Raw genomic sequence first — 20,418 nt, 5'->3', positions numbered from 1 at the left:
GATTTTTATGGCTATGATTATTGATTTTTTACAAAGTTTAAGAGCATTTCAATGCCAATTACAAAATTATTGATATTTATCATAATACATTTAGTAATCAAATCGTTGAAATTATAATATGGCTGTGATTTCGGATATATGCTCCCTCGAAAAAGTAAATTTGATACCTTGCATATAGCATGAAAAATCTAAACTCTGTCGCCTTGCATTTTCTAGATCCTTAAATCCACGACGTTTTAAGATATAAAGATATAATAGTGTGACTTAGAGCGCATGAAAGACTCCGATTTTTACCCAAGAATTTAATAGTGAAATTAAAGAAAAATTTTTTATACAAAAGTTCGCATGAATTGAAAAAAAAAGTGGTGCACATGTGGAAGACATTCTTTTTTCCGAAATTTAAAATTCAAATATAAAAAATAAAATATTCAACTTGAGTTTACATGGTACAAGCAACGACATGAAAAAGCATACTTAGATAAAATATGGATCGAAAATTTGAGCATTACAAACATTGAAACGTATTTGGAACTAAAAAAATATAAATGAAGTTTTCGTTTCTAGTAAAGAAATAAAAACTTAACCAATTACAAAATACGCAGTCTCTTGTATGTTCAAAAATAAATCTTATGCAACGTTAAATATGTATAGCTTTAATATAATGGCAAAATAAAAAAATGGAACTAAAATTATAAGAAACAAGTTTTACTTTTATTATAGCGATAGTATGTGCTATTAGTAACTATAATTATATTATTAATGATTTATATAATTTTACATTCATTTTAAAGTTATCACATTGAATGTATTGTAGAAATGTATTCAAGCGTTTGTAGTTTTCCAATTGTAAGTTTAGTGAAAAACAAAGAAAATTTTATTATATCTTACAAGTTTATCCTACAAGTTACATGTGTTGATCGTTGAATATTTAAAATGGTTAAATATAGCCTATTGCATTAAAAACTGATTATTCTCTTCAAGAATTTCTTAATATTTGCAAAATCAATACAAATTTTTAATATCGATTTCGAGTGCGAATCGATTTTACTCTATATTAACTTTTTCCTTTATATAATATCCAGGCTGCATAACATGTTTCAATTCCTTTTAATATCAATATTTAACAAACTTAGTAGATACCCGAGTAGAAATTTTTACTGGCACTCCCTAACTCAGGTCCGGCCCTATAGGCCCCTATAGGGCTGTTACTCCGGCGTCCGTATTACGGAATTTAGTGCATGGCCCTCATAGGGGCCATATATGGGCGGCCCTAATATGGTAATTTGAATAGGGTCCATAAAAGGCATGCCTGAATTCAGCCCTAACACGGATTGCCCTATAATAATTGAAACGGGCCATATTCGGATGCCCTGTTGTACCCCTAATACGTATTGCCATGATATGATGATACGGTCCGTATTGGAAATTCATTACTAGAGCCCTAATACGGCTTACCCACAGATTATTTAGACAAGCCTTATCTGCATTCTTTATTTGAATCCTACTAGGATTCAATATCATAGAATCAAAATAGTTTGATTTATTATATTTTGTAAAAAAAAAGGATTATAATGTGTATTATTGATCAATGATTGTCGTTATAGTCTAAAATAAATATAGAAATAAATTACATAATTAATAATAAAGAAATAATAAATAATAACAATAAATGAATTATAAAAAATAACTATTAATAAATAATAACAATATGTAATCGGTAACAATATATTTTTTCGTTCTTTCCATAATCTGCATGGTATTCATTATTATCAATATATTATAAATATAATATACGAATTTACGAAAGCTTTATACAACTTTGAACAAAAAATCCAATGGTAATACAAAACCAAAAAGTGTTTTTTTTTTAATAAAATTAATAAAATCATGAAAGATAGGAATTACATAAAATTTATTAACAATAAAAATAATTATTGAATCGATTATATAACAAGATATTAAAATTATAGCGATACAATAAAATAATTTTTTAATAAAATAATACTTTTTGTGATTAGAAGTTATTGGGTATATTACTATTTTTCGATTTTGTCATGTGAGACATATAATATATAAATATATATATACATTTTTATGGGTCGTCGAATAAAAAAATAATGTACTATAAGTTATGATCAATTTATTAATAATAATAGTAGTTTCCTCACTGAAATTATATATACATATATATATATATATATATATATATATATATATATATATATATATATATATATATATATATATAATAATCATATCGAATGTAATAAGTAGAAATAATAAGATCAATTCTGCGTACGTGAACTGTTTGCATAAGATATAGGACCTTCTTAGAAAATTCGTCCAGCACACATATATCGTATTTATTAATTTTAGAGTCTAGACTATACATGAATATTAACTCATATCGAGTATCGAAAGTGTAACAATCAGAAACAGGATCGATGACCTTTTCCTTATGCGTACTTGGTCTATCTAAAGCATAGGACCTTGACATAGGACAAGTAGAAAAACTGAAATAAATTTACATAATTTTACTTCAATAATAAATATCAAAAGTTTTACATTTCATTTTAACATATTCTAAATACTGCTAAACATTAACATCGAATGAAATAGAGTGGGCAAGAGTAAGAAAGATCGGCGCTATGTCACACGTTAACTTTATAGATGCCGGCGTACAGCAGATTGTGAACAATATACATTTATGGTTGCTCATATAATACGAATTGGCAACAAACATTTTGTCAAATATTATTTCGAACAATTTTTTTATGTGGACAGAAATACTGATATTAGTTCAAATAGATCTAATATTGAAGTTCTACGTAAAAAATTAATAGTACATTAATTTTTTTATTCGACGACCCATAAAAATTTATATATATATATATATATATATACTAGCTGACCCGACAGACGTTGTTCTGTACCTACGTCTACAATTTTTCAATATTTTATACTAATATTTACTGCTTAGTTAAAAATAATAATTACTGTTTTTTGAATTACTATTTACACCAATATATAAGTGATGTTGAATGTAGAACTGTTTCAAATAAAATGATTGTTCTCAATTCCACAGTTAACACTTTAATTATTTATTTAACAAATATTAAAAAATGTTCAATAAAATTGTATATTAAAAATTATACACTGCGATTTATAGAACAAATTTATTTCCAATAGCTCAATTTATTTTATTGCATTTAAGGGTTATATAGTATTTTTAGCCATACCTGTAGATGTGGATGTATAAATGAATGATTTTTGTTTATTCACGACTAAAACATTGATTTTCCAAATTTATCACACTAAAAATGATCGTCTGCCTTTTTGATTTATGGTCATAGCATAAGATACTCATGTTGAAAATTTAAATCTTTTAAAAAGTACAACAAATTCAGAAAGAATTAATATATAGCATTCGCGGCAAAGGTGCAATATCACCTTTTATTTTTCTCACCCAAAATAATTGCTTCAATAATGTTGCCTATAATTTTTATAATTTTGTACCATATTTTAACTGGCTTTAAGTAACTTTAATATCTAAATTGCATTTTTTTCTCTAATAAATCAATATACATTATTGCTTAAGTTTATATTTGAAGTGAATTAATTTGTCAAATCCTGTTCACATGTGCTCTATTCAACTTACGATCAACAAAATTATTGCTCTGTAAATTTTTTTTACTGTGCTCCAATTTACTTGATATTTTGGAAATAGGCTAATCTTTATCTTAATTTCAATGTTTTTAACAATTTGCACTCCGTCACCATCCACAGCATTAATTGGATTATTACTCTTTTAATTCTGATTTTATCAGAACTTGTAATACACTATTTTAAAGGTGATTAAATGAGCTACAACTTTCTCTATCATTAATTTTACCGTAACTTCTCTTATTGTAAAACGGCGAAGGGTTAAAGGGCTCGAAAGACCTCTGGTTGGACAGCTCCTTAATTAATCATACATCTATCAATATTTGTGTAACGAAAAAATAATAAACAATAATAATTAGTCAGAAAAATACCTCGAATTTTCTTATATATATACTTTTATACGTATTCTTTCAGAGGTATTATGATGAGAAATTGGTTGTTTTTTTTTAAATGTTTTTTTTTTCATGAAATCATGAGTTTTTTAAGAATCATTTGTACTAAAGTTGTGGTATTTTCTAGAATCCATCAAGATCTCTTAAACCAAGTTAATTCTAGATTGAATACGATTATTTTTAATTTTGGTGGATATGGCACTCAAAGTATTTGATTTAAATGAAAAAAAAACATTGCATGCGTCCTTTATCTGCATGATAGCTCACTCATTTTACACGCAGAAATACTCATTTTAAAGCTTATTTTGAGCACTATAAAAACCCATTTTCATATCTAGCCTAATAATGTTCCTAAAACACTATAAAATAACGATTTATTAAGATTTTAATTGATATAATTCTGTTCATTACATGATTTTCGTTAAAATGTATATTTTTGAAGGTGTTAGCAACAAATGATGAAAAACGCAAAAAAGAAACAAATATTCAGTAGCCAGTAACTTGAAAAGTATTTCCTTTTTTGAAAAACATTATTAAATATTTTTCTCGTATAATTAGTTCTTTTATCGATACCCAACGTTATTTTGAAAAAAGTAAAATTACACCACTGAAAAGAAATGTCATCCACCCGAGAAGTGGTAAAGGAGTCTAAATTGTTTTCACTTCTGAAGAGTAAGATGAACCTAGTTCCAAAATTCCAAACGAATTGGAAAATAGTAAAAATTTCAGACCCAAAGCGCTCCATTGAGTAAATATTCCGTACCCAATGACAAACATATGAATTTTTGACACAATGAAACTTTTAAATAATTTTTTTTGTATTGTGACTTAGTATAGTAAGGCAAAACGACTGCAAATTGAATATGTTTGAGCGCAATCACTTATGGCTCGCTCCTTTGCGCGAATTCGTACGGCGAATCTGTTCGCAAAGTGCGCAAACAAAATTATTGCAAGCAAAAGCAAACCACGCGCACGTCAGACGCATGCGCAGACTGCATCATCACTTGTCAAATGCATGTTATATTATTTGCATCTTATAATAATTTAATTTTTGGCACATCTCAGCTGCTTTTCGGCATTAATAATGTAGACATTACATTTTCCTTATTCATAATTATGAATTTATTATATTCTAATATTGCCTTAGCCTATAAGTGAATAGAAATGTTTGGCAAATGACAGTCCTCAATTGTTTTTAATGTCAAACTAAGCTTCAAATATTCTCAAGGGCAAACAATGATAAGCGGTTTTAGTAATTTTTTCTATTTATTTCTACAATTTAACTATATTTCTATGAATCAAAACATTCTAAAAAATTTCCCGAACAAACTTCAGGAAGATTCATGAAAATCCGAATTATAGTTTAGAAGGAAATATGAAACTTACATTGTTACAGAAGAATTTTATATATAAGATATAAGTATATATTGAATGCAGAGAAAGAGATCATCATCGCGCCGTTGCATATGATATTATATAAACCATTGATTGATAATATGGAATACGATCGAGGCACCAATACATGTATGTAAGAACTTCATCTTCTATCAAAGAGGACCATTGTTAGTTTTTTAGTTCATTACTGAATGCCAAGCTAAGCGGTCGTTATGTGTTTAATAGGAAGTGCGAAAATTACGAAATATTATTACGATATATTTTTATTTGTTTTAAAAGAACGTCGTGTAATTATCGTTTAATAATCAGTGGAAAAGTAGTGCATTGTGTTGTTTTATTTCTCAATGATACAAGTGAAAATAGAGTATCGATGTAGTGCCGGTGGATTGGTTGATATATAATGAAGGATAAGATAAATTCGAATGCCCATTTTTAAATAATTATGAGCTATCGGGAGAAAATTTACTTCTTCTTCAAGATTTGGTGAAGCGTCGGGCGGCACCAGCATCGGATAATTGGAGTCTTCATGAGGTGGATGTACGAGATTACGCGAGTAAGTATTATTGATCAACTACGTATTGTGTATTTTGTTATATACACACAAACACACACACACACACACACATATATATATATATATATATATATATATATATATATAAACATATCTTTGATTTGAGTTGTAATTTCAGATACATATTAAATTGCCTTGGAAAAGTTAAAAATATTGCAACAAAAGGAATATGCGTTTTCTACGGACAATGAAGAAACCATAAACAGAAGGCAAGATGTTCTGAAAAAACAATACCGCTTGAATAAAGGGCGTTTTGTAAATCAGAATAACGTCGATCAGCAGTTGTCGGAATGTAACATAAATTTAGGCAATAAGTCGCGCAATGCTTCAAGTAAGTGTATTCTTGTTAACAATTTATCGTGTATTTTTCTTTTTATTATTATCGAATAATTTAATTTTAATTTTTATTTTTTATTTTTTTAGTGTTTAATGTCTTAAAGACAGTGAACTTGTGAAGTGTTTATATGGTAGGTATTATTCACACAGTACACATAGATGATTTTATTATTTATGGCTATACATTTTGTTACAGGTATAATGACAACTGAATCAATTAAAAATCCGCAGTTGAGCCCTATTAAAGAGCAAGCATTTAACCAAGCCCTCGGGAAGGTTATAAATTATTCCCGTGATTGGGAGAATGGGAGAGATCATAGGCGGACCAATAAAACCTAATTAACATTTGTTATTTATTGTTATTATATATTAAAATATTGTTATCAAAAGAATTAATAAAAAAAATTTAGCATATGCATTTTTTTATGGGCCATGCCAATTATTATTTTCAGGGCCACGTCAAATATATTTTTCAGGGCCATATCAAATATATTTTTCAGGACCATATCACATATTATTTTCAGGCCGCATCAAATATATTTTTCAGGGCCATATCAAATATATTTTTCAGGGCCATATCACATATTATTTTCAGGGCCATATGCTTATTTTAAGTTAAGGGCCAAGTTCGATATTTTTATAGGGGCCATTTCATATTTTCGATTAGGGCCCGGAACAGTTTGCCCAACACAGACCTTATCCGGCAAGGCGTTACATATCGCATAGGGGCCAAGTACGGTTGCCGCACTGGGACCCTACTTAATTTAGGGCAGCCCTGATCCGCGCCATACTTCAATTTCCAGTCGGGTACATATACATAAGTGATTTGGTAAAGATTGGGAAGAACTTTCACCAGAGATCAGTTAAGTCAGTCGAAGGTCCCAAGATTTTACAATCACAATTGAATTGGACAAATCAATCTTCACGACCTTGAATAATTTATATAAGTATTGAAATATCTTCGTTTGCCAATAGATTATAGCATTTTATACACGGTTACGATTTGCGTACAAATTAAAACAATCCTCTTGATTTGAACCTTTAAGCGAATATTATTTATTGTGATGTCACTTCCTTCTTCGACTAAACTAAGGATAGTTATACCATTTGATCCATGATTAAGAAATCCGTACAAATTAAAACTATGTTTCTGATTAATTATGCATGGCGATGAAGATCTACAAGCTAATACTATTTATTGTGATTGCACATTTTCTAAATATCTCAAAATTATTAAATGTGTCAAAATTACTTCTGTGACTGAATTATAGATATCATTTTATTTAACATTCGGTAATGATATTCGAAGAAAAATAATCTAGTAGCCAAATAGATCCAAAATTAAATAAAAAAATGTTGAAGTATGAAGTATGAAGTATTCATACTTTGCATCCGCTTCAAATTTGAAATTTGGTTAATAATGTAAACCCAGGGCGGTTTCTTCTATTTGGTTGAAAACTACTTTGAGTAGTTCACAATCATAAAGACATAAATGTCCTTGACTGAATTAGAACTAACTTCTATTTGGATTTTTCAAATAGTTTGGCACAGTAAAGCCATCGAATCATTGAAATCACAATGATCATTATAAATCAAATTTCCTTTTTCATTGTCATGTGTGATTTTTCAACAAATAGACCAAGAAAATTGTAGTGTAAATGAATCATAATTACTGACACTATCGAAATCAAAATTGTATATGAAATACCGTGTATTATACACTAAATCCTCGTGTTATGCATTTGTCTCAATCAAAGTTAATTCCTTCCATGACATGTTATATGCTCATGTTATTTTACGTAAGAGCAAACCTATGCTCTATTCAAATATTCATATCGTCTGTCATATTGAAATGAGTAATTATAGTAAATATTAATCATATTGCTTACTATCTTGTTTCACTTCTAAAAATACTTAATTGTTTTGGTTCCAATAGATTCGCAATTTCGTTATTATATTATCGTTAGTTATTGTTGAACCTCAATAACAGTGCTTTTACTTCAATTCAGTCATTATCTCTCGTTTCATGTACGTGATAATTTTTCATTTCATTTATAATACTCCTATTACCCTAATCTATCATCTTAACACACTATAGGCGGGCCCCGTAAAATTACTCTTCAGACCAAACTGATATGTGTAGCGGGCAAATCGCGAGTAACACGAGTACGCTTTGCGTCGCCTCGCATGATCACAACCATTTTTTATAACTCAATTTAAAAAAAAAACACATGGTTGTTTTGAAACATAATAAATTTATTTAAATAATGTATAATTAAACATAAAACTAATAAAAACAATTAACAAAAGTAGATATATAAACTAAACAGTTTTACTTACATTAGTACTTATTACATGTGTGAAATTTATGGAAACATTCACCCTTATAACTGGCACATAAAACACGTTAAACTCTTTTTTTTATGAGTAGCACAAACATGGCATTGTCTTTGGGGATGTATTTTCTTGCCACCCGTTATTTTTACAATGTTATGTTTACTGGCATCCAGTAACCTCTTTGGAAATATATTTCTTCTATAAGATGTACTTGGTCCGGGATCATCAATGTTATCTTGAACATTTTCATTTATCCATACTTTGGCCACATCGTGCAGAAACGTTTTGTATTTTATTTTTGAATTTGCATTCAGAGTTTGAAAAACTCTAAAGGCATTAAAAAGAGCTCCATTAATTAAAAACATCACTGTCCTTTTTGTCCATTTTTTGTGCGTCGTATAATAGAATAATATGATAGGTACTGATCAGCTCGATCAACACCTTTCATAAATTTATTATACTCTACAACGCATGTTGGCTTCCAAATATTTTGTTTCGTATTCCAATCTACATTTCTGCTTTGTATCACACTGGCTGAATGAATTGTTGATATCATTCGAACCAGTCTTTTTGATTGCCAACATTGTACAAGAATATCTCCTCGGCGACGAAACACAGATTCATCTCTTCTCAGGGTTATATCTTGTAAATATGGAGGAGGTCCTCTATTTTTGCGTATAGTACCACAACTTCGAATTCCATGTTGTAAAAGGACTTGACAGGTATCGACACTATTGTAATAGTTGTCCATATAGACATGATGCCACAAGTTTTTATAGGGCTGTAGAAGGCGTATAATTGTATCTTGAAGCCGACTTCCTTCACCATGATAAATTTCATAATTGCATATATATCCTGTTTTTGCTTCACAAACCATTCGAATTAGAATTCCATATTTGTTGATTTTTGAAGCATTATACACCTTGAATAATAAGCGACCTCTCCATGGCATAATACTTTCATCTAATGACAAGTCTCGTTCTGGCTTGTATACTTGTTCAAATTTTGTTTTGAAATAAGACACTATTGGACGTATTTTATTAAGGCGATCTTTTTCATTGATGTTATTTTCATTATTAGAAAAATGCCAAGCATACCATATTTGGCGAAAACGATCTCTACTCATCACTTGGGCAAAAATTGGGGTTTCAATTGTTCTGTCTGTGGACCAGTATTCATCCCTATTCTCCTTACGAACTCTGCCCATAAGCAAAAGTAATCCCAACATTTTTTTTAATTCTACCGCAGATACGTCTTTCCATTTCAAAGATTTTGCACTGTCTTTAAAACGATCAATATTTTGTGAATGATAACGATTACTTTCTTCGGCCATATAGTCAAACAAATCATTACCCAAAAATAGCTGAACCACTTCACTTACACTTTGTGGATTATTTGGTTTCAAAACCACGCCACTTTGACCTAAAAATGGTTCAATATTCGGAGGATTGTCAAATTCTGACCACTCCACTTCTTCACTGTCACTACCTTCAGAATCACTGGACATAATAAGTAAAACTCTACGTCTTCTAGGATTAAAAAAATCTTCATCACTCTCACATTCACTATCAAAATCAGGGATATCCAAATCACTTCCAATTTGTGACAAATTATCGGCGTAAACCTCACTATCACTATCCGATGCCATTATTTTATTATTGCAAATAATAATTTAAAAAAAGAGATGTTGAACCGTATAAATCTTACTAATAAATGAAGTATTTTATAAAATGTATATTGAACACCCTTTTGTTGTAAATTCTGCATATTTATCTTCAAAATAAATTGAACATAAAAAGAAACTTGAAGATAAAACATATTGTTTCTTATCCTTATCCTAATTCTAAAAGTCTTACAATACCAAATATCAATTGAATCTCGAAAAAAGTACCAGCTATTCTTTCAATATCATATGCAAACCGATCCGATAAAAGTATTTTCACCCGCTTTCAATGTTAGTTTATTCAAAGCGTAATAATACCATGCCCGCCTATAAGCAACAATCCTCGCAGAACGTAATTTTACGCGGCCCGCCTATAGTGTGTTAACATTTCCTATAATTTTCTGTATTATTAATTTTCTTTTCTTTTCTTAATTATTTATTTTATTTCCAAATTTGTTTTGTTAGCATTCAACAAATAAAGTTTCTTCGTGACTGCTAAATATTTTAACTAATTTTACATATTCAAACACTAAATCACACATTATTTAGTTTTATTATCATTGATTTCGAAAAAAATCACAATTCAAGAAAACTACCGACAAATTTACAATAAATTACATATACTGATACTAACGCGTTTGATTTTTTAGATTTATTTTTGCTTAACAAGAAACTCATGAGCAAAAAAATTATATGTAATATAGTAGCACACGTAACTAAACAACTCTATCATTCGGACGATTTAAAAGATAATTTTAAAAATGTCACATTCTAACAATTTTCTAGATTTACTAAAACACGAGTTATGCTTTTTATGTAGTGGATTGGCATGCAACACTCTACCAAATAGAAATAAGAAATTTGAATATGAGAATATTTGAATATTCTTTAAATTCAAGATGTATAACTTGATGTTGCATTCTATAATACTAGTATTCTATTGATATGTTTTGGATTTTGAGTTCTCTACATGGTGCACCACTAGTACTACAACCTGGTAATACTTTAATTGCAAGTATTACCTTGATAAGATTTCCATTATTCCAAAAATTGATATAAGACAAATAATGAAATTGTTCGCGCCAAACACGCAGCCTACATAGGATGTCGTAATTTACGATAAGGAGAATAAATGTGGTCATATACCTTGTTCGTGGGCTCTCAATGCCCAGGAAACAAACTATTTCTCCATTGAAGGTTCATAAGGGTGTAAGCCCCTTCCTGATACTGTGAAATACAAAAATTGTCACGGGGAGATGTGTAGCTACATCTTCAAATTATAAACTAATAAAAGTATATGAAGCGAGGGCAGAGTTCACATCCTGTGTTGATAGTGAACAGGAGAAAAACGAACAAATAGAGGTTGGCCCCAATATAGAGAAAGGTACATTATTTAATATCTTTATATCATATCATTCAACAAAAAATCATGTTAATATTTATTGCAGAACTGACATGTGAAATAGAACATGGAGAAGTAGAGGAGAGCCCCAATATGGAGATGGGTACATTATTAAAATTTATATATTTAAACTATTTATTAAAATCTTTTAATTTCCAATAAAAAAATTCATTCGTCTCAATAGATATGTCGCAGAGGAGGTGCAAAGAATTAATAAACAAAATACAAATTTACGGGACAAATTTCAGCAGGGCATCAAATGTGCTGAAAAATTCTCTTGTATTCCAGCAACGTTAAATTTAAGGGCAAGTCTTAAATGCCAATTGAGAGATCATACAAAAAACCGAATGGAAGAAAGTTCACATTTGAAGATAAAATTCTCGCATTGACATTTTATAAAAATGTCGCCAAAGGGCTGCTATTTCTGGAGGCAAATATTTATATTGCCGAGTCTTCGAACTTTTAGAAATTTACTGTCGCATATCCCATTACATGTTGGAATTAACGATAAGCTTTTCCAATCATTAGAAGCTGGTATCTCTCGCAAAAGAGATATTTGCAGCAAATATTGTATATTAATGTTCGACGAGAAATCTTTATCTTCTGATTTATCATATGATCAGAAAAAGGATCATATAATAGGATTTGAATAACAGACAAATGGCAGGAAGCTTTTACTTGCAGATCATGCAGTAGTTTTTATGTTGAAGCAAATTAAAGATCGATGGAAGCAGTCTGTTGCTTTTTACTTTTCAGTTGGTGGAGTCAATAGTTCAGATTTAAAAAGACTCATTGTTGATATCTCTCGAAAAATATTTAGTATTGATTTAGAAATTTAGCCACAGTTTGCGACCAATACTCCGCAAACTGTAAAGCTATTAATATGTTATTGACCGTACACGATTATAAAACTAGAGACTGGAACGAAGTGAGTTTTGAAATTGATGGGCACGAAATAATTCCGTTGTTTGACCCACCGCATTTATTACAATGCATGCGCAATAATTTTGCAAAATATAACGTAAAGTTTACTTACTTAGACTAGAAGGAATATGAGCCTTCCTGGTAAGATATTGTAAGCTAGTATGACTATGATGCAAATTGCAGATTGTTCCGGAGATGTTCTTCATTAACTGAACATCATCTCGATTAAAATAAGATGAAGCGGATGAAATTCAGCCTTGCAGCTCAAGTTTTTTCCCAACACAATGAGGATGGTCTACAGAACTCCGGTTACTTGGAAGCCAATGGAAGTTCTACCACATTTGGAACTGGAGAATTCTTGATTTTTGTGGACTGTTTATTGGAGAGCGTGAATGGATTGACTAAATTGCCAGTACGAGGTAAATTATTTCGTTGTGCTGTTTCTAATCAATCACAGCATATAAAATTTTGGCATAAAGCTAAGAAAGTGTTAAATTCAATACAGTTTATAAAGATAAAAATTTATAAGAGAGTATTAATCCCGCGTACGAGAAATTTTAATCAAGACCCGCTAGAAAACTTTTTGATTGTATAAGAAGTCAATGTTATTCTAATATAAATCCTAGTTGCCATAATTTTGTTTCCGCTTTCAGAACATTGTTAATAATTTATCATCGCGTCACTCACCTCATCGAATTGCGAGATGGATATACAAATGGATTACTAACTACTTTTCGAGAATTTTTAAATAATGATTTCTCAGAAGTGAAAAGCTATATATTTTAAAATATTTCATACTAAAATAATCAACAATTATAAAATGTTATTATTTTACTTAAACAGTATAGAATTTTAAAAATTTCACGTTAGCTAATTGATTTGCATGATATTATCTAATTTAGGTAATAAATATTTGTTTCAGAGACCGTATATCAATTTAATGAATTCATATTTTTCTTCATATGGAAGCAAATTTCATAAAAATTCGGGAAACAAGTATCAATTTAAAAATTTTATTAAAACAATTATTAAAAATTAAACAATCGACAGAATAAGTGTAATGAAATAATATAAATATTTGCTCGTAATATATAAAGATTCTTTAATCGTCGAATCTGTTTAATAAGTCACATATTGTTTTATACGTTTTATTGCAGCAGAATTTAATATTTTAGAAATCATTTTCAAATTTTTTTTTAAAATATTTTTTGGATTTGTATTGCTCGATCGGAGTAGAAAATATGGTTTCTATTATTTGTAGAATCGGTGTAGAAAAAAAATAGTTTTTTTGTAAAATATGCTTTCCGAAATTATTAATCATATGTTATAATATATCTACTTATATTTTTAACTTTGTCTTTTATATAGTTCTATGCATAGACATATTAGATATAGGAAATACGAACACAATATTAGCTGCAGTTATATTTAAATTGTTATTATTAAATATCATTAAAAAAATTACTAGCTTCGAGAAAACTTTGGGCATAAAACGAGTGGCAGCAAAATTCATTCCAAAACTGCTAATTTTGACCAAAAAAGCAATCGCATGAACATCGCTCAAGAGCTGTTAAATGACGTCAACAACGATCCAAGTTTGCTTGAAAGGGTCATAACTGGTGATGAAACATGGGTGTACGGTTATGATGTCGAAACCAAAGCCCAATCGTCCCAATGGAAGAGCCCAGGTGAGCCAAGACCGAAAAAAGCACGTCAAGTTCGATCGAATGTCAAGGTTTTGCTTACTGTTTTCTTTGATTATAACGGCATAGTGCATCAAGAGTTCTTACCACAAGGTCGTACGGTTAATAAGGAGTATTACCTTGAAGTGATGCGACGTTTGCGTGAAGCAATCCGAAAAAAACGCTCCGATTTATGGAAAAACAATTCATGGCTGTTGCACCACGATAACGCACCTGCTCACTCGTCGTTGCTTGTTCGTAATTTTTTGGCCAAAAACAATACCGTAGTCATGCCCCACCTCCATATTCACCAGATATGGCTCCGTGTGACTTTTTCCTATTCCCAAAGTTGAAGAGGCCCATGAAAGGACGGCGGTTTTCCTCGATTGAAGAAATAAAGGCCGAATCGCTGAGAGTGCTCAAGGACATATCAAAAAGTGAATATCAAGGGTGCTTCGAAAATTGGAAAAAACGCTGGCATAAGTGTATTATATCTGGGGGGGACTACTTTGAAGGGGACCACATTAATGTAGACGAATATAAATATTTTTTTGAAAAAACGAAAATTCCGGGTACTTTTTGAACAGACCTCGTATATATATATATATATATATATATATATATATATATATATATATAAAGGTGATATATTATTTCAAAATCGCGTAAAAACTAAAGTCAAATTGGACCTTTGTGCCTTGTCCTGCTCTACATATATTTTTATTAAATTTACTTTAATTCATCGAATGTTACTCGAAACTTTTCAAAAAGCAGGTCAGAGAAGAAATACTTAATTCATTTTCTATCTATCCTCGCAGAAATTTGAAAATTTTGTATAAGCTCAGTAATATTATTTACAATTATACACAAAATCCATTATTACCATATTTTTATAACAGAGTATGACATGAATGCTGTCGGAATTATCTTCAAGAAAATTCAAATAAATTTGCTCCCGGACAACAGAATATATCACTTATGCCGGTAGACTATGACAATAGTGATGATGTGGGGCTCTTCTTTCATGAAGTTTTTAAGGAGAGGGAAATCCGTATATATTATCATAAGGTTATATTATATGAATACATTGATTGATATATTGAACAATCAGTTATTATAATATTAATAATTATTATTTTAGTCCGATGAAGCAAGTTGGGGGCCCACCGGTCCAGCTTCTACTTCTAGCGAAAGCAGCGTAGACGAAAGCGGCAAAGACCGAGGCAGGAATGAAAATAGCAGCGGCCAGGAAAAAGAAGGCCAAAACCGTGGCAGCAAAAACAATGGCAGCGGCCGGGGTAACTTCTACCGTGGCCGCGGTGACTATCGCAGCGGTCGGCGTGGCGGCGATAACCATCGCGGCGGTCGTCGTGGCAGCAGCGGCGGTCGATATAGCGGCGGCAGAGGCTACCATCGCGGCGGCAGGAGTTACGATTGCGCCATATATATTTATTAAATAAGATATTTTGTTTTAATTAATCTTCATAATATATAATATATAATTTAAGCACTATAATGCAATATAATTATAGATAATTTATATGTGTTTGAGAAAATTTTATTGAAAATCCCAATGCTTAGATTAAATTAGAAGCGTTAACTTTATTTTCGAGATAAATAATTGAACTAATTCTGTCTAAATATTAGAATTTAAAATGCGGTTGATTAAGTCAATTATTTCATCTATCGGAAAGTTCATGCAACTTGCCTTAAGGGGTTAACCACTGTAGTAGCCAAAAAAAATGTATGTTTTTTTTCGAGCGGAAGGAAAAGTAATAAAATAACGATATTGAAGATAGTTATTTATTGCACTTTAAAGTAACAAAATAAAATGTAATTGTAAAAGAATTAAAAACAGCGGTACCACAGCTATTTCGGCGAGCCGCGTCAAATTGGAAGCGCTCCGCGGCATGCAAAATAACTACTACAATTATTTTTAATAAAGTTTATTTAAATATACTATTTGAAACCACATTTTAAAGTAACATCATAGCGGATTTAAATGATAATAATAATATATATTTTATAGGGTTTTGCAGATGCGGAAGTACCCTGAAATGTGTAATACATCAATTAGGTTCTTCAATTAATTTAAATGGCAAATTAAATGAAGGTACTGGAAAATGCGGCAAGAGATATTTGAGAAACCCTATTAGAAAAATAATTGGCGAAGAGTTGCAAAAAAACCTGTCCACATATATCGGACAGAGAAAGCAGAGGAGCTGATGGTAGAAGGTGATCCTGAGCCTACTCATTTATACAATCCATCCACTCTGCATGTAGCCAAGAGCGAAGTTACCAAATTTAGTTTTGTACATCCGGATCCGATGTTAGCATTATCGATATTGAAGTCGAACTTACATAATATTGGCTTAGACCCAGTATTTGTCCATTACTGGACCAATCTTCAACTTAATGTTTACAAAAAATATTCAAAGCAGAGTAATACCTGCATACATATAGATGCGACAGGTAATGTAATAAAAAAAATTACTCAAACCTGATGGTTCACCTTGTAGAAAAATATTTTTGTAGCATTGCGTTGTTCACTGCCAGAATGGACAATTTCCTGTGAGCCAAATGCTCAGCGAGGCTCATAATGTGAATAATATTGTGATTATATGTGAATAATTGGGTGCGTTTGGGTGCCTTGGCACCCAAAGAAGTGGTTTGTGACGCCTCTCGAGCATTGTTGATCGCAATTGCGCGAGCATTTACAGGTCACCTTAATATAGAAGACTACGCAGATAGTTTTAAAAATTCTATTCCCAAGTGCTTTATCAGGATCGATGTCGCCCACTTTAATAAAAAATATGCTGTGTTTTGTAAAACATCAACAAGCGCGTTAAAATATTTTATTTAGGGGCAATTGGACAATTGATAGTATGTAGAAATATTAAAGATGCGTTAAAAGTGATATTTTAACGTCGATTTTTACAATTGCGTTGTCTGAAACAGATGGAAATTTAGAAAGCGGAACTGAGACCTCTTGCGATGAGCAAAGAAGAAAAACTATTAAAATTATTTACTAACACTGATTTTGAAAATATTGAAAATTTAGAAATTGATGAACAATGCACAGAAGAAAATGTGCTCTTAGATAATGAATGGAGCACTTGGGGTAGATCCATCTTTTCGAATGTCAAATTAATAGTTGAGGCTAATTTGGGTAATAGAGTGAATGCACATTACTGTCCTGAATTGGTCGAACAACTGTTAAAAGATGTAAAACTGCTTACCCTCTGGAGTAATATGTTCAGGGATAAGATTGGTTATGGTCGTGTACCGACTACAAGTGCTCCTGTAGAAGGAGAATTTAAAAAATTAAAATCATTAATATTAAAAAATTCGCATATGCGCATTGATAATTTTTTACAGGAGCATGTGAAATATTTGAGCTGTACACTAAAAATTGTGGACGTCAAATTTATCGAGGAACCCATACTAGTCCCAATTGACGGTAATTGTGTGCAATGCAGAAAAAAGGATAAAATGACAAACGAATGCCAAATTTGCCAAAATTATGGCCACCTCAATTCGAAGTGCTCTATTGTTCTTGACGATTTTGAAGATGAAGCTCGTGTATGTATTGGATGCACAACTTCAAAACAAACAACAACTTATGATTATGATGGTAGACAACGAGAAAATTGGGGTGGACAAGCAGATCGTGCTTGGTCCTTATATCTTGGAGAAAATGTCCATATCATAACCGATGCACTATTTAGCAAAAAAGCGCCTAAGCTGCCTATATTAAAAATGGAAATGATATTAGCTTAAGTACAATAAAAATAAATAAAGTAGAAGATCACCAGATAATAAACACTTGCGCTTTTGACAGCTTGTTCCAAGTGTTACTAGCCGCAGGACAAGACAATAGCCATATTTTAAAATATTTTGAAGTCAATGCCGTCAAAACTGCCTTATTTAAATTAATTATTGATGTCATATCAAATGGCATCACCCAAACATCATACAGGCAGCGGGGTGAATTACTTGCAAAAATATTTAGTGCATCAGGCATAGGGCAGATCAAAATAATAAACTGTGAGAGTAATGTCGAATATTTAGCGGGTGTTCCTTTAAATGAAACTCTGAGCTTCCATGAAACTACTACTTGTAATTTTTTTTGTACTCCGCAGTATAAAAAATGGCCTGTTGATTTATTTGGAAACACTAAAATATCCGATGATTTTGACCAAATTATCACACAAATAATAAATCTGAATGAACGTCCATGTATTCGAGATAATTGTTTAGGGACAGAGAAGCAAGTGATTTCCGAACAGGTGAGTTATTCGAAATATTAAATTTTAAACAAATTTTATATAATGCTTTAGTAATATTAATCAATAATTAAATATTTTTCAATAATAAATACGTAGAAAAAAATTAAAACTCGCCCTTTTTTCAGGTGGCATAATAGTTTTTGACCTTTACTCGACGAGTAAAGTTGTTCAAAAAACTTGCATCAAAGACATCAAGAAAAATTTTATTAATCCGTATAATAACAATTTATATGAATTAATAGAAATAGTATCATACAAAAGTGTTAGTAGAAGCGCAACTGGCCATTATACTGGAATATGTTTAAGAGGCACCAGCTAGCTGGAGTATGATGAACAAAAAAGAGAAAAGTTAAAAACAATGTGAAGATAACTCCTTCATTATTAATATTTTCAAAAAAGCAACAAACTAATTAAATTTTTTTTGAAGTATATAACGTTTTTATTATTTGCTTTATTAATGTATTTTTGACAGATATATCAAGAGAAAGAATTGTGATTGTTTTGTACCAAGTTCGTTTGATTTTGCTGTTAGCTGCTTGTTGAATTTTTTTTCTGTACTCAAGATCAGAAAAATTTGAAAAACAATTGAAAATGACGCAACATGGGCGTAAATACAATTTGGGGTTGGTACAAAATCTGAATTCTCTATTTAAATACTAGATATTATATTGTTTTTATTGTATTAGATTCTGCTCGTTCAATTTTTTTTTTCTATACTTTGAACTTGTACGTTGAAACGCTCCGATATGGAAGTAATTACAATTTGGGGGTTAATTAATGAGGGAAGGGCAGAGGTTCAAAATCTGAAATTCTCTATTTAAATACTAGATATTATAATGTTTTTACTGTATTCGTTTCATTTGATTCTGCTCGTTCATTTTTTTTTCTATACTTGGAACTTGTACGTTGCAAATGATTCAGCATAGACGTGAGTACAATTTGGGGATGATTGGAGACGTAAGGGCAGAGGTACAAAACCTCAAATTAAGTAATTAAGACTAAATATTATATATATTATTAATTCGATAATTTTAGTTCAATTTAATTTTTCCCGTACTAAATGCCTTAACATTATTTTAGGGATGATTTGTGACAAAACGGTGGTAGTAATTTTTATAAAATCAGTGATTTTATAATATTATTATCAAAGATTATTATTTTTTTGACCTCAATACAGGATTTTTTCTGCACTATATACCTATCTTCACGAAACATCTCATATTAGGGCGGTCCGGTCGTCATAGGGTACTGATTTTAGTAGCTATTTTCGATTTTTTTGGTTTAATTTTGGTGGTGCAATTAGTACAAATTCGAATTAATCATTTTCCGTTTAATTTTATTTATTTTCTTCAAAAACAAAAAGTGGTCTTGCTGGCTTAATATTAGGGCTAGCAGTGCCACGTGTTTGTTTTAAACGGCACGTAGTACAAATTTTTTTGTGGTGCAAATTAGTACAAAAAAGTACAAAATAATACAAAGGTCCGGATCGATTTTGCTAATTTGGTCTTAGAGGTAAAATAGAAAGGACTCAACAAACGATGATATTTTTACTAGTGCAATAAACAGACTGGCGGAATCAATGGAAAAGCGACACGAAACACCAAAAGATACACCAGAAGGGGCTGTGGACAAAGTTTTTTTCTTTCGCTTGCATCGCTTGTGAAACAAATTAAAAATGAAAAGCGAAGAAGCAATGACACTCAGTAAGGTTTCACAAATTGTATTTGAAGCATAGACACAAGACTTTGAATAATCTTAATA

General features: G+C 30.7%; 1 protein-coding gene and 1 long non-coding RNA gene across 2 annotated transcripts in view; both read left to right on the top strand.

The window, feature by feature from the left end:
• LOC113375859 (protein lozenge-like) overlaps positions 1–20,418 on the top strand; it is a 454,691-nt gene that overhangs the window by 372,405 nt on the left and 61,868 nt on the right. The gene's annotated exons all lie outside the window — the stretch shown is intronic.
• On the top strand, positions 5,517–6,686 carry LOC113378262. Its single transcript, XR_003367163.1, has 4 exons — positions 5,517–6,003; positions 6,143–6,355; positions 6,448–6,491; positions 6,557–6,686. It is a non-coding gene; the product is annotated as an uncharacterized LOC113378262 (long non-coding RNA).

The sequence above is a fragment of the Ctenocephalides felis genome, unplaced genomic scaffold (assembly GCF_003426905.1).
Source record: "Ctenocephalides felis isolate EL2017-DRISC unplaced genomic scaffold, ASM342690v1 CF-g0.4_SCAFFOLD_01886, whole genome shotgun sequence".
Classification (NCBI taxonomy): domain Eukaryota; kingdom Metazoa; phylum Arthropoda; class Insecta; order Siphonaptera; family Pulicidae; genus Ctenocephalides; species Ctenocephalides felis.
The sequence above is the reverse complement of the archived record's forward strand: the minus strand, read 5'-3'. Positions and strand labels throughout refer to the sequence as shown.